Source organism: Symphalangus syndactylus, chromosome 10 (assembly GCF_028878055.3).
Source record: "Symphalangus syndactylus isolate Jambi chromosome 10, NHGRI_mSymSyn1-v2.1_pri, whole genome shotgun sequence".
Lineage (NCBI taxonomy): Eukaryota > Metazoa > Chordata > Mammalia > Primates > Hylobatidae > Symphalangus > Symphalangus syndactylus.
Genome location: NC_072432.2, coordinates 114,730,542 through 114,742,569, shown reverse-complemented (window position 1 = coordinate 114,742,569; position 12,028 = coordinate 114,730,542). Strand labels below are relative to the sequence as shown.

The window sequence follows — 12,028 nt, the reverse complement described above, 5'->3', positions numbered from 1 at the left end:
GGTCCTCGGGTTTGATGAGGACAGTTTGGTATCAGTGGGTGGGGTTATGGCACCAGCATAGAACATTGACTCAGAAGATGAGGCTCTTATGCTAAAGCTGTCACTGCCTCGTCACGTGACACCGGGCGAGTTGGTGGTGGTGACAGTAACACTTGTTCTAGATGGGGGTGCTGGGAGGATCAGGCAGAAAGAGGGTATCACATGGCAGGGCCCCTTTCAAACGAGGGGCATGCAAGTGGAGTTAGTGTCCTCAGCACGAGGAAGGGAAGGAGCACGGGGCCAGAATTCCCAGGTCTCAGCCCTGAATCTACCCCGTCTTGCTGTGGAAACCTCGGGGTACTCATGGAACCTCTCTGGGCCTGCTCCTTTATCTTGATAATTAATACTTATCTCAAATTCGGTGCTTCCTACGCTATGATTTACCTTATTTCTGAAATGTGGGGAAAGGAAGGAGGGAAGATACGATTTGAGGAGAACCATAGGCTCAGGGCATTAATAAAGCATGTGCCGCCCTGGGAGGTAGGACCGTGAGGGCTGTGCGTTCTGTGGCCATTCTGGCAGCGTTGTGCTTCTGCAAGTTTGAGTGAGCTTGTGTGGACTGTGTGTGTTTCTGAGTGTAGTATCTGTGTGTGTTTGTATGTGTGAGAGATACAGAGGGCGATGGTGCTGGAGAGGCACCCGGAGAATTAGGAGCCACTGGGAGAATTAGGAGAGGGTCTCTCCTTTTGCATTGCCATGGAAGCATGGAAGGCTCAAACCCTCGCTCCCTCTGTGGTGCAGATAGGGGCCGAGGAGGGACCTTGGGTAACCCACGTCCCCCCCTCTGGCTGCAGCTCCTTCATTTCTGTTGCGAGAGGATGGGTAACCTGTTTTTTTTTTTTTGAGACAGAGTTTTGGTCTTGTTGCCCAGGCTGGAGTGCAATGGCACTATCTCAGCTAACTGCATCCTCCGCCTCCCGGGTTCAAATGATTCTCCTGCTTCAGCCTCCCAAGTAGCTGGACTACAGTCATGCGCCACCATGCTGGCTTATTTTGTATTTTTAGTAGAGATGGGGTTTTACCATGTTGCCCAGGCTGGCCTCAAACTCCTGATCTCAGATAATCCACCCACCTCAGCCTCCCAAAGTGCTGGGAATACAAGTGCGAGCCACCGCGCCTGGCCGGGCGACTTGGTTTCTAAGGTCCCTTCTCGTGCCGTAACACTGAGAACCCAGGAAACACCTTTATGAGGCCACCCCTCCCACCAAGAGAGGCCCTTGAGGTCCACCCTGCGGCTCCTCCTCCTCCTCCCTGGATTCCCCAGAGTGTGGTGGGATCTCTGCCTCTCTAATTCCAGGCTTGCTGGGTCTGGGAGCAGGCCTTTGGGCCCACCAGCTGTTTGGTTTAGTATTTGGGCTTCTTAGGCCCAGAAACAGGAGCTCCAGGCAGGTCAGGGCGGGATGTGGTCTCTTAATTCTCATGGTCTGGAAGAGTGGAGAGGAGAGTCGTTCTCTGGTGACTCTGAGAAGCCCGTTGGGGGTGGCGGTGGGAGGGAGGGGAGACTCAGTGTGCGGATTCTTTGGGCTGTGAATGTGGGTTTGTACCAGGCTGTGTGAGCGAACAAGTGTGTGTGGGCTTGAGAAAGGGATTTCCCTGCGAGCTTGTCTGTGTGTGTCTGTGGATTTTGACAACATTGTAGGTGCTCCTTCTGTAAGGAAACAGCTGTCTTCTTTAATGACAGTGAAGCCCAGTTTCTCTGCGGTTGTGAAGAGAGGAAATGTGTAAGTGTGAGGAAGGGCAGGGGGGTCTCCCAGGCCCAGCTCTCACTCTCTGAGACCTTCTTTCCCTTGGGGATCTTTTGGAGAGGACCTCAGCCACTCTCTGTGGGCCTGGAGGGGAGGGGCAGCCCTGCTTCCCTTTAATACTCAGGTCCCAGTGGGAATGCCTAGCCACTTTTAAAGAAAATTTATAGAGACAGGGTCTCACTCTGTTGCCCAGGCTGGAGTGCAGTGGTGTGATCACGGCTCACTGCAGCCTCAGGCTCCTGGACTCAAGTGATCCTCCCACCTCAGCCGCCCGAGTAGCTGGGATTACAGTGTGACCCAACACCCCTGGCTCCTGTCAACTTTCTAATGCCCCACAGCTCAGCCAGAACCAGGCCGAGAAGTTTATGACTACTAAGTAAAGGCCCAGGGAGACAGAGATGAGCAGAGAGTCACCTGGGCTGCCTTGTTTTCCAGGCCTGGGTTGGCCCCATCCTGCTCTGGTCTTGAAGTGCCCCATGTGGTGGGCACCACTGTGGAATCTGCCACTCGGGCACAGGCCTAAATGCCCGATTCTGCTGTCCAGACCCCAGACAGCAAGGCTGCAGAGGAGAACTGCCCCCTCCATCCAGTAGTACTAAGGTGACCCTGAGTGAGCTCTTGTGTGTTAGCCTCTATGTCACCATTTTGGGAATTTCCGTGTCAAACCATGCATACGTACTCTTTATAACCCTTCGAGGTCCCCACTCTTAGAATTTCTTTGTGTTCAGATAAGGACACAGGATTAGAGGTTTTAAGGGACTTGCCCAAGGTCACATGGCTTATGATAAGGTCAAGCAGAAACTTGAAGCAGGGCCTATTTTGAGGGTGTGTTTTCCATGCATCCTGCACTTTCTCTCCAGATGTGGTCCATGGACGCCACATCTCCATCCATCATGGTGCTTATAAAAATGCTAGTTATTGGCTGGGTGCCCTGGCTCATGCATATAATCGCAGCACTTTGGGAGGCCAAGGCGGGTGGATCACCTGACGTCAGGAGTTGGAGACCAGCCTGGCCAACATGGTGAAACCACATCTCTACTAAAAATACAAAAAATAGCCAGGCGTGGTGGTGTGCGCCTGTAATTCCAGCTACTTGGGAGGCTAAGGCAGGAGAACTGCTTGAACCCGGGAGGCAGAGGTTGCAGTGAGCTAAGATCACACCCCTGTGCTCCAGCCTGGGCAAGACAGCGAGACTCCATCTCAAAGAAAAAAAAAAAATCTAGTTCCTGGAATCTGTGGTAACAGAATCCTTGAATGTAGGGCCCGGGAATCCAGTGGGTCCTGGGCTCCCTGGGGAATTTTGTTCATGGTGAGGGTTGAGAACCACAGTGGGCAGGCACACCCTGTGGCACTGGGGCCCGTACCTGGAATCAGTGCTGTGTGGAGGCCTGCGGACAGGGAGTCCAACAAACTAAATTACTTTCCACCATCTATTAACATGTGCCTAACGTGTGTGATGAGGAGTTTATTTTCTGATGTTGCCCCTGCCTGTGCATTTTCTAGAACTCTTCCTGTGGTAGATTGAGTGTGCCTGGCCTGAAGGGCGGCCCAGACTCATCTGCATGGTGCATCTGCACACTTTTGTTTTAATATCCAGCTGGCATTTTTGCTATGAAAATAACCCCCGTTTGTTTATCCTCTGGAAAATAATCAAAGTATTTTCCGTAAATCCAGACCGTCCCTGGACATGGGCTGTCATTGCGGAGAGACCGCGGTGGTAAGGAGAGGACAGACGATTGGCCTGGCCCTCAAATATTGAGGGAGGCCCAGCGGGGAGGCTGCTGTCTGTGGGCAGACGAGGAACAGCAGCATCCACCCCGCTGTTCTGGCTGACTGTGGCCTGTCTAACCCTGGTCTGGAGCATGCCTGGACTTGGGGAAAGGGCATGGAAATCTGGGAACCCCAACCATGCCTTTGGTCATCCAGCCTGCCTCCTGTGGGGGCCGTGATGGGGAGGTGGTGTCCAGGCATGGTGCGCTGAGGCTCAAGCCCCACAGACTTCTGACCTGGCAGAGCGCATGGAGGAGAGGAGCACACTGGGATCTGTGCCCCAGTGGGTCACGCAGGGCCCAAGGCCTGGGGACTGCCCCCCCATCCTCTGTTCTTACACAGAGGAGCCCCTAGCAGAGGCAAGGGAGGCCCTGTCCCCCACTCCCATGGGAGGTAGGGCCCAGCCCCGGGTGGCAACAGAGCCTGTGACCCTAGAGAGCGAAAGCCTGTCCTTGGAGGAGTGACCACTCAGTCTGAACACACAGAGGGTTCAGCCTGCATCTGAATCAAACTGGGGTGAGGAAAGTGAGACCAAACACCTCGTGGAAACAGAAGGGGATTGATGAGTGTAGTGGGTTGAATAATGTCTCCCAACATTCGTGTCCACCCGGAACTTTAGAATGTGGGCTTTGTTTGAAAATAGGGTCTTTAGGGCTGGGCACGGTGGCTCATGCTTGTGCCTTTGGGAGGCTGAGGCAGGTGGATCACGAGGTCAGGAGATGGAGACCATCCTGGCCAACATGGTGAAACCCAGTCTCTACTAAAATTACAAAATTAGCTGGGTGTGGTGGCGCATGTCTGTAGTCCCAGCTATTTGGGAGGCTGAGGCGGGAGAATTGCTTGAAGTGGGGAGGCGGAGGTTACAGTGAGCTGAGATCGGACCACTGCACTCCAGCCTGGGCGACAGAGTGAGACTCTGTATCAAAAAAAAAAAAAAAAAAAAAAAGAAAAGAAAAGAAAATAGGGTCTTTGCAGATGTAATTAAGATAAGATCATACCGCAATACCACATTAGGGTGGGCCCTAAATCAATGGCCGGTGTCCTTATAAGACGGGAGGACACACAGAGACACAGGGAAGAAGGTGGTGAGACGATGGACACAGACGCTGAAGTGGTGCAGCCACAAGCCACGGGATGCTGGGCGCCACCGGAAGCCGGAAGAGGCAAGGAAGGGCCCCACCATGGAGCCTTCGGAGGAGGCAAGGCCCTGCCAACACCTTGATCTTGGAGTTCTGGCCTCCAGAACTGTGAGAAAACAAACTTGTGTTATTTTAAGCCACTGAGTTTGTGGTAATTTGTTACAGCTGCCCTAGGAAGTTAGTGAGGCAGGGTCTCTCACACTTTTCCGGGGGCTGTTACCAGCCAGAGAAGGACTGTCTTGTTCATGTTGCTGTGATCCCTAAGATGGGTAGTACCTGGCTGCCTTCATGACAATTTATATCCCCTAAGAGCTGGGCAGCAGGGGCTCGGATGCTCAGGTGCAGCTTAAGGAAGACCTGGAAATGAGAAGGGGGATTTCTGAGGAAAGGGAGAGGAAGTAGGTGGGTGCCAGAGCTCTGGTTGGAGAGGGTGGGGTGGAGTCCACCCAGGGTGAGGGATGACTGTGTTGTTCTTGGCAGAGGGAGATGCTGGAGATAGACCACTGTTTTGAGGGTAGAGGCCAAGAATAGGGGTGCTGCCTCCTTGTAAGGGCCTGGCTTTCCTCTTGGCAGCAAAACCCAGCTCCTAGCTCAGGGGGACTCTCAGAAGAGAGTCACAGCATTCAAGATGAGGCAGCTCTGGCTCTGCCCTTGTGACTGTCACCCCCATCCTGGGGTCTCTCTTGGATTCTGCTGCCATTACCACACCCAGCCCCAGAGGGTGATGCTGGATGCATGTTGGAACAGCGGCCCCAACACGTGCATGCCTCTCAGAGGACTGGTGGGCCTCGGGCTTGCACTGCAGAGAGACCTGGGTTCAAGTCCAGGCCCCACACTTCCCAGCTGTGCCACAAGTCATTTAGTTGCTCTAAGCCTTGGCTTCCTTCTCTGTAAAGTGGGGAATTTTGCACTACCTGTGTATCTCAGGGTGTTCATGAGGATTAAATGCACTAATGCTTTTAGAGTGTTAGCAAACACCTAGTAAACATTCAAAATTGTTAGTTATTATTATTTATTTTGAGTTTGGTTGGTCTCTTAGTAAATGTAAAGGCAGGACTAAAAGGAAATAATTACAGAAAACATAAACAGCATAAAAATACAGGTTTCTAAAGTACAGGTTTCAGCCTGAGTGTCTGGGCTGGCTCAGCATAGTGGTGGCTGTCCCCCCGCCCCAGGCTGGGCATTTACTGGGCTTCTGTGAAGGGCTTCTGCCCTGGCCTCTTGCCCTCTTGAAGCCACCGAGACCCTTCAGCATCCTGTTGCTGACCGCAGCTGCCGATTGCTTTGTAGTAAGATCTGGTCTGCAGGTCTCACTCTATCAGGAGCTCCATCAGAACAACCCAGCTCTGAGGTCTCTGCTTGAGGAGGAAGTCAGGAATCTTCTTGGGATGAACTGGTATTAGTTTTGGCTCCTCAGCCTCTCCAGACTGGCTGGCCCTGCTTTGAAGATGGAAGCTTGAGTGACATCCTACGCTTTTGTCTGCTGCTGCCCCCTGCAAATCCCCTTCAAATCAGAGTCAGTGAAGCAGGATGGGTTTGGGGAAGGTTTGCAGTGTGAGGGTGAGTAGGAGGAAGGCCTAGCCGGGAAGGCCAGTGTCCAAGGATTGTGCTGGTGTCCAGGGACTGTGCCAGTGTCCAGGAACTAGAGGATGGATCCCCATTGCTGCTGGCCATTGCAGCCTAGGCAAGACATTGTATGTGTCCCACAGAGACCTCCACCATCAAGGACTCTGTATGATGCCATTCCTTGCGCTACCTGTATTTGAGTCTAAGGGTGGGCCTTTGGAGGGGAGGTGTCAAGGGGGCTAACACTTCCCCTGCCAACTCCTGAATGCTCCTGGGATGGGATTGTTCTTGGTTTCCTTTATGTTGTTTCTATGTACACGGCCTTGCCATTGTCTCAGGGCCCTGAGTACCTTCATTAAAATGTCAGACTTCACCCCCTGCAGACCCTTTGCTTGCAGATCACCAGCCATCTGGTCTCGAATTGCCGTTCCCAGTTTGCCTCCTGGTTTACAGGGCTTTTTCTAAAGCCTTCCAGCAGTGTTTTTTATCAGTCCATTACTTGCAGACCTAGTACTGCAGAGGAGGCTATCAAATGGCCATTCAAAGAATAGCCCTCCTATTAGCTATGCCACTGGTCGACTTTCCTCACTGCGACAGATTGGCATATATCAGAACTCACGGTGCTCCGTTCCAGAGTGGCGATACTGGGAATTTGCTTGCTCTTCTCACCTCCCCTGCACCGACCCCCCAGCAATATCTGGATGAAAGTCTGCCTGTAAGGACATCTGGTATACTTCCGGTAGGCCAAGGGGCAACGAGATGGAACACCAAGAAACACCAGGCCCCCCACACAAGACCATCTGCAGGGAGACACTGTCAGACTCTGCTGCTGAGACACGTTACCTCTCTGTGCAGGAAGTGGAGGATTGTTCCCTAGAGCCTGGGGTCAGAGGTGGTCATCCTGGTTCACTTGTCTCCCTGCAGATTCTGTGGCTCTGAGGGTATTGCCCCCTCTGTGGGTAGATGGCCTCTCTTGTTTCCTGGTGAGCCTGGGCCATGGTCTCTGGCTTTCCATACGCTCTACTCTGCCAGCCTCCATTCCTTCTGCCCTGTTTGACTTCCTTTCCTGGGGCTTGTCTGTTGAGTCAGCCCCTGTCTTCTGCCACCTGCTGTGGGGACTCCCCTTGCCTTTGACCTAGCACCCCAGATGCCCGCTGCACAAGCGGGAGGAAGGAACTGGAGTTTGTTCTGCAGGAAGTGCTGCATGGCCAATGGTCTTATGGCCAGCCCACTTTCTAGCCTGTTGAGAAGAGGACTGAGTGAGTGGTCTTGGTGACCTCCCTCTTGCTGCAAAATTTCCCAGGGGTGTCCAAAAGTCTTCCCAGTGGACCCTGGGGGGTGGAGGGGGGCTGTTCCTTCCACCCACTGGAGAGAATCAGAGGTTGGTGGTGGAACCCTCAGGGGCCTCCTTCTGCCCTGTGCTGGGGTCCTGGTGCCTGGCAAGGCTTCTGTTCATGCATCCAGTCTCTCTGGGAAATGTGTAGGTTCCAGCTCCAGAAAGCTTTCCCATGGCTGGGATCTATTTCTTGCTCTCTGCAGTCCCATTGGCCTTGCTGGCCTTCCTTCTCTTCCTGGGTCTGCCTTTCCTTGTGTCTGGGTTTAGACTCAGATTTTTCTTCCTTTGGTACCTTGTACTTCTATATCCTGTCTCCTGGCAGAGCCCTGAAGGGTGGTGAGAGAGACCCCAGTAAAAGACGTGAAGAACCTTGCCAGATGCCTGAACCTGCTTGTTCTAAGATAGATGCATTCAAACTCTTGATGAGCTAAGAGTCTCCTCATTCCTTCTTGCTTGGTGTTAGAACTTTGCATAGAAGTCCCATCCTTTTTCTGCCCCATGGAAGACTCTACCTGGATGCTTTATCTTCCCCTTGGATGAAGCCAGAGGCTGCAGTTCAAATTCTCAGAAGCACCCGGGTCCTGATGCTCAATTTCTTTACAGCAGAGGTTTTGAGAGGGTTGGTAACGAATCCAGAGGGACCCAGTGACCACCTGCTCTTCCTGGCCTGAGTGGTCTGCTGTGTCCCCTCTGATTTTTATCCAGCCCACTCCATGTGGGGAGGCACTGCTGGGAGGTGATTCATTGCAAGACTAGCTCTGTGTAACCAGTGCTGGTGCATGCACTGCCTACATGGGGAGGCCTTGGCTTCCAGGCCATGGGCATGGCTCCCAGTCCTCTGATGTCAAAGGGGCATCTAACGTTGTCACCTGTTGTGGAGTTGGAGGGTAGAAATAGAGAGGACCCAGGATTCAGGGATTAGGGAGAAGGCCTCTGACTGGGGGGACAAGGGGACTCTTTTTTTTTTTTTTTTTTTTTTGAGACAGAGTCTCGCTCTGTCGCCCAGGCTGGAGTGCAGTGGCGCGATCTCGGCTCACTGCAAGCTCCGCCTCCCGGGTTCACGCCATTCTCCTGCCTCAGCCTCTCCGAGTAGCTGGGACTACAGGCGCCCGCCACCACGCCCGGCTAATTTTTTGTATTTTTTTTAGTAGAGACGGGGTTTCACCATGGTCTCGATCTCCTGACCTCGTGATCCGCCCGCCTCGGCCTCCCAAAGTGCTGGGATTACAAGCGTGAGCCACCGCGCCCGGCCGGGACTCTTTCACTGAGGGTGTGTGGCCACACATGCATCGGTTGGAGCGGCAGGGCCTTCGCGTGGGTCTGCGTGTGGGGACACATGTGGGAGAGCTCACCGCATGTGGGCGAGACCAAGGGCCCATGTTCTCTCCTCCCTGGATGCCGTATTCTGTGCACCTGACCTTAAGCTGACAGGTTAGAACCCCCCAGTTCATAGGTTTTATTTTTTGTAAAGCCCCTTTTGTAAAACACTAACCTCAGCTAAGAGGAAAGAAAGAAGAAAAAGAAAAAGAGCTGAGTTCAGCAGCTGCAGTTTGCTTATTTTTCATCTTGCATCAGCAAGTTGAGACCACAAATAATCTGGTCTTATATGCTCCAGTGATGCTGCTGTTAAGACTTCACCCTCCTCCTAAGGTGCTATGTTCCTGGGAGCCTGCATGGCTCCCTTCCCCGGCTCCTGGCTCAGGTGGCCAGGAGGTGGGCAGACAGGGCAGGGAGTCCAAGCAGGAGGAAGGGCACAGAGCGGGAAAAGCTCTGGCTAGCATGGGGGTGTGTAATTAATTTCTGAATGGTTTCTGGGATCAGCTAAACATTTCCTTTTAACCGGTTCCCCCCAGCCTCACACCCTTTGTTAGTTCAGGAAAAATGTCATTTATAATGGATGTTGCCTTGATAAATTGCTCCAGAGAAGCACAGCATTCTCATCAGTCTATATAATGAGAAAGACTCCTAGTGGTGGTATAGCTGCCCAGATATTTGCCTGATAGGAAAAATATTTGTCTACGCAGTTTTCTCTAGAAGGCTTGGAATGGAGGGCCCAACGCCCCCTGAAGCCTGTGGCTCCGAGAATATATTTGCCCTGAACTTTTTTAGAGCAGACCCCAACCATGCCTGGTCCTCCCTGCTTCCTGGTGGGTCTGGGATGTGGTGGGCAGGCTCCAGCCCACAGTACTCACATCAGTCTCTTTCTCCCTGCTTTGCCTCCTGTGCTGAAAGCTGAAGAGGATTTGAGTGCAATTAGACTGCCTTTTTCTTATTATTCCCAAGAAGAAAGATCATAAACAGGTATACAGTGAATTCTATTTTTCAGAGCTAGTTTTGCATAGGGTGGTTTGGTTTCATCTCCCAAACACTCTTTTGTGTGGATATCACAGCCACTTAGGCATGGAGAGGTGCAGCGGGCATTTTGACCTGAATCCTCCGCCTCGTCTCTGTCTTCCTTTGCCCTTCTGCGTGTTTGAGAATGGACACTCTACCCAGCCTTCCTCCACAGGGACCCATTGGATTCTCCTCTGTAGGTCCCCAAGGCACTTCTTCATGTTAAGAGTGGTGCTTAAGGATGTGTGTTAATTCTTGCAGGCCACTGGGGCCTCCTTTAGTGAATGGCTGTTATCAGAGAAAGCAGAGACGCTTTTCCAAGTTTCTAACCACCACCAGGCAGGATAAGAGGAAGGGGGGAAAGGCAGACACACTGGAGGGCATTTTTGGGAGCTGAACTATCTTGGTGCTCAAGTTAATGAAACATTGATACATTTTGCTTTGCTGCTAGCTGAAGATCTGCCTATAATTTTACTTTTCAAGGGGAGGTGTTAGGAGAGTTCTTAGATCTCCTGCTGCTTAGAGAAAGTCCTCCATGCTTCCAGACACAGTCCCAATCAATCAATCCCTTCCCTTCCCTCCCCTCCCTTCCCTTCCCCTCCCTTCCCCTCCCCTCCCCTCCATTTTTTTTTTCTTGCTAATTCTCTTCCTCCCTCCATCCGGTGGCAACTGAGTACCTTTTGAGTGTCAGGCACTTCTTTGGGCACTGAAGATTTAAACATGAATAAGGTGGTTTCTATTCTGAAGGAACTCATAGCTTAATAGGAGAAACAGATATGAAAAATGTAAGTTATGATACAGTGATGCCAGTGCAATAATTGGAGTTTGTGAAACATGATTAGAGTTGGGACAAGGCATTCAGGGAAGGTTTTCTGGAAGACCTGGTACCTGAGCTGGGTTTGGAAGGGTGAACTGGAGAAAGTTTAAGGAGAAGGATTTCTCGGCAAGGGAAACAACACAGGACCAAGGTGTATGAAACATCACGGCTGGGGAACGTGTGTGTTTGAAGTTGCTATAGGGTTGGGATGGCAAAGAGGAGAGATGAGATGGGAGAGATCAGTACATCCTGATCATGGATGGGGATCAGGGTGGCAAAGGTGGGTTGTGGAAGCCCAGGGACTTCTCCTTCAGGGACTTAGACTAGAAATACACAGGGCTCCTCATAACAGCCAAGGCTGGCATGCCAGGCATGGTCCCTGGTACTTCTTGGGAACCTCGGTTACTCTTCCCAGAAACTCCTTGCCCCCTTTTATGGATGAGGAGCTCAGTCACAGAAAGGTGAGTTGGCCTAGGCTATACCCTTTGTGACTGGCAGAGCTGGGGCTTGAACCCAGGGGATTTGGTGCTTGGAGTACTGCTCTCAGCCACCGTGCTCCCTGCCTCTCAGAAGAAGTCCATGCTCAGCCTAAAATGCCACTCAGTTTAGGCTGAGCATTCATCTCTGACTTTTCTCCATATGTTTCAGGAAATGTGATTTGATGCAAGAATCTATCTGAATCTTTGTAACAATATGCCATGGAATAATAGGGTTTGCATGGATTGTGAGGCGAGAAATACATTCTGTGGAAGTTGAAGGGAGAGGCAATGTTGGGAGTAACAGAATTGGGTAGGGGGCCTGGGTCTTTGAGTAGGAGGTCTTCAGAATTGGGAATGGGAAGAATGAAGGCTGGAGCTGCTAGAACTAAGAGCAGAAGAACTTGGCTAATGAGACTTCAGTTGTCAGCGTCTTCGGACAAATTACTGGTCTGGGAAGAGCATTTGAGAGAGTGACCACTGCAGGGGCACCTGCCAGCCTCTTCTCAAGGGAGTAAACCTGGTGCTTTCTACTCATGAGCAGGAGGGAGGGGAGGGGTGGGGAGGGAGAAAGGGAAGAAATCCATCCTCGTACCACCAGCAAGAACCGTATCAGCATTCAGAGAAAGTTGAAAGAAATCTTTCAGCTGGCTGGCTACCTAGCTCAAGGCTAACCACACTCTTAACACAATAATAAGTCATCCTCACTGAATAATTAAATAGAGAGCCTTCATAAGTATTGACTTAATGTGACAGCAAGTCTATAGTGACTTGGGGTTTGCTTATGTAAACACAATCTCTTGTTC

The 12,028-nt window shown here is 51.8% G+C and overlaps 1 protein-coding gene across 4 annotated transcripts in view; it reads left to right on the top strand.

Annotated features, from left to right (window-relative positions):
- The window catches only part of GFRA2 (GDNF family receptor alpha 2), a 99,367-nt gene that overhangs the window by 60,751 nt on the left and 26,588 nt on the right, over positions 1-12,028 (top strand). The gene's annotated exons all lie outside the window — the stretch shown is intronic.